Source organism: Etheostoma cragini, unplaced genomic scaffold, assembly GCF_013103735.1.
Source record: "Etheostoma cragini isolate CJK2018 unplaced genomic scaffold, CSU_Ecrag_1.0 ScbMSFa_3988, whole genome shotgun sequence".
Taxonomy (NCBI): Eukaryota; Metazoa; Chordata; class Actinopteri; order Perciformes; family Percidae; genus Etheostoma; species Etheostoma cragini.
The window spans coordinates 1-3,529 of record NW_023268312.1 but is presented as its reverse complement, the minus strand read 5'-3'; the positions used below and the strand labels follow the sequence as shown (position 1 = coordinate 3,529).

Here is a 3,529-nt window from a genome sequence, read left to right as displayed (position 1 = left end):
GTGTGTGTGTGTGTGTGTGTGTGTGTGTGTGTGTGTGTGTGTTTTTTGTGCGTACCAACACACTCCAGCAGCGTGCTGTTGTAGATGTATCCGCTAGGGCAGTAGCAGTGGTATCCGGGGATGTTGTTGACACACGCGCCGTTCTTACACACCTCTGGATGGAAACGCTTACACTCGTCCACATCTGGCACACAACAACGGATTTATTAATGCAACTTATTTTTAAAGGTGAAGAAAAAAGTTTCCCTAACTATTAAAAGTAACGCTGGAATTTGTTAAATGCAAACGGCCCGAGATCGCCATCGCTAAACTCACCAGACTCCATTTAAAAAACAGTAATTTTATCATCGCAAAAACAGACGCCATTTAAAGTAGACAGACACAAAATAAAACTATCAAAAGATATGGTTGGTTCATCTTTCCACAGTTCCAACAATCACCACTCTGGTCTGGTAGAAATAAACTCTTAATTCACCCATTTACATGTGGAGATATGCTTCTCTATACATGCTAAAAGTAGTAATTATTTACATGGATTCTGGTGGAGATATGCTGCTCTATACATGCTAAAAGTAGTGATTATTTACATGGAGTCTGGTGGAGATTATGCTGCTCTATACACGCTAAAAGTAGTGATTATTTACATGGAGTCTGATGGAGATCTTTTAGGACCTTTTATCTGGATAAATGATACAACAGCCAGTGGTAGAGGAACCATTCAGATCTTTTACTTAAGCACAGTATTTGAGTAAATGTACTTAGTTACTTCCCCCCCACAGTAAATATGTAAATATGTACCGGTGTAGCTGAAGGCTCCAGGTCCAGTAGTAACGTATCCTCTCCCACTGGGACACAGAGACAGAAACTCGGCTGCACAGAAACACAGAGACATTTTAATCACGCGACAGATTAAAAAGAAAATTCTGTCCAATTTCTATAAATATGCGAGTACTTTTAATTGAAAGACCCCCGACCCGAATCGGTGCAGGCCACACGGAGTAGCTGCAGCTCCGTGTACGAGCTTCCACAAAGCCAAAACGGCAGTTAACGGGGCAAGTTTTAGAGCCTTCGTGCCTCTTAACAGATACAACATGCAATAAAAATGTCTTTGCAACATGAACAGGGCTCTGACACGACAACAAGTTGCAGTTTCAACTCAGACATTGTTTAAATGTCTCTATACTACTGGTAGCTAGCTCGCCCGGTTAGCTGCTAGCTGTTAGCTGTTAGCTGCTAGCTGTTAGCTGCTAACATGGATGAGCTACAAATACACACAGAACTGCTGCGTGTTAATTATCACAGAAGCATGGTTGAACATCACAGACAGCAGCTAGAAGCTAACAGTACCTAGGTAAGGACTACCTTAAGGGTTCTTGTTGGGATGTCTACAAGATGTGTCTCTATTTATTCTGCATGGCGTTGTCTCACCTGTGTGCGGGGGGGGGCAGGTGTGGAACTGGCAGCCCAGCCCCCAGCCCTCGCCCAGCGTGCAGCAGCACTCCTGCCGGCTGGTGTTGGTGGCCAGCAGGCTGCAGGTGCCCCGCTCCGCCAGGTTGTAGTAGCACTCCCTCAGCTCACCTGGACGGGCCGCCGGGAGGGGGGGCGGTCCTGGGGACAGCTCGGGTGCTGTTACACAAACAACAACGTTAGTTCAGGATTTTTTTCTCGAGCAGATTGGAATTTGCCCATAAAAACATGTCAAGTGGACGAGAAGCCTCCAGAAATTAGACACCTTCAGGTTAGTGAGTGATAAGAATATTCGCTTATTTAAAAATCCGATATGCCAATAATAATAATAATAATATTAATAACTAGAACATTCCGCAGATGTTTTATCAGTGTGCCTCCTACTTGGTGCACATGTGAATAGGAATAAAACTTAACCCTAACCCATCAGAGATATAACTTTTTAAAACCTATTTAAGACGATAGGACGTGTGTGTTTGTCTGTCTGTGTGTGTGTCTGAGAGAGAGAGGGAGACGGATAGATGTCGACAGACAGACATACAGAGTATGGTTGCCTGGTTACTTGGGACCAATAGGAAGCCTTTGATCTCTGTGATGTCATCTCTTTGATCTGTAATCTGTTAACGACAGCACCTGGCACCTGCTGTCAGCAGCTATTCAGATACTGAACAAGCTCTCAAACAAATGGTCATATCATCAAAGGGATACTAGCTACCAATAAAATAAGTTAGAAATGTGGGCGTATCAGCGATGTAAAGAAGTGCTTCGCTCTGCGTTCTGCTCAGAAATGTGGACGATGTTTAACATGACAGTGAATGGAGAAAGATTGGGAACTCTTGTCATTTAAAGGTCGCTGAGCAAAAAATATAATTCATATCGCATTCATGAGCACCTTGGCTGAAACTAGACAAGAATACCTACGTTTTGTTGTATAAATTGTCCATGACAAGTTAGAATTGTTGGCGTGGGAGCAAGTTATAGAGAGAGAACCAAGATGATTTCTTTAATCTCCCCACTCTGTCCTCCACTCTAGCTCTGAACATTCCACCACATACACACACATTGAAAAAACTGAGCCGGTCTGAAAACGGGACGATTAGTCAACTGGGATTTTGGACAAACCGTGCTTGATATCTGAACGTCCATTCAGCCCAATAAAGGCCAAAGTCTTGTCTTCGGTTTAAACTTTTAATCATGTTTCTAGGGTAAAGTATGATACAGATACAGCACGGTCCCAAAGAGGGGGCGTTTTGAGCGATGTTGAGGGATTTCCCGAACATTTCCCATTCATGTCTATGGGACATTATTCGCCGTTTTTCGCCGATTTTGTGAAAACCGCGCAGCAAATTTCTAAGAAAAGTCATAGCACACCATTACCGTTCATTACACACGTTTTGATGTATTTTGTGTGCGCGTGTTGGCAACGCTCCGGGACTAGTAGCGCGACAAAAATCTGGCAAAGAATTATAATAAGTATGGGCAATAATAGTGCCGATTGCTGCTGTTGCAGCACACTGAATAATAAAATTCCAGTGCATGTTTTTCACTGAACTGAAGTGAGGGTGCGTGTACCTGGTCGTGGTGTGTTTACCTGGTTGTGTACCTGGTTTTTTACCTGTTTTTTTACCTGGTTGTTTACCTAGTTATTTACCTAGTTGTGTACCTGGTTGTTTGCCTGGTTGTGTAACTGGTTGTGTACCTGGTTGTGTACCTGGTTGTTTACCTGTTTTTTTACCTGGTTGTTTACCTAGTTGTTTACCTAGTTGTGTACCTGGTCGTGGTGTGTTTACCTGGTTGTGTACCTGTTTTTTTACCTGTTTTTTATCTGGTTGTTTACCTAGTTGTTTACCTAGTTGTGTTCCTGGTTGTTTACCTGGTTGTGTAACCGGTTGTTTACCTGGCTGTGTACCTGGTTGTGTACCTGGTTGTTTACCTGGCTGTGTACCTGGTTGTGTACCTGGTTATTTACCTGGCTGTGTACCTAGTTGTGTACCTGGTTGTGTACCTGGTTGTTTACCTGGCTGTGTACCTGGTTGTTTACCTGGTTGTGTAACCGGTTGTG

General features: G+C 43.4%; 1 long non-coding RNA gene across 1 annotated transcript; it reads right to left on the bottom strand.

Annotated features, from left to right (window-relative positions):
* Positions 1-55: 55 nt before the first annotated feature.
* On the bottom strand, positions 56-1,629 carry LOC117941002. Its single transcript, XR_004655847.1, has 3 exons — positions 1,429-1,629; positions 799-870; positions 56-184 (listed from the first exon to the last, which is right to left on the bottom strand). It is a non-coding gene; the product is annotated as an uncharacterized LOC117941002 (long non-coding RNA).
* Between the last annotated feature and the right edge of the window lie 1,900 nt (positions 1,630-3,529).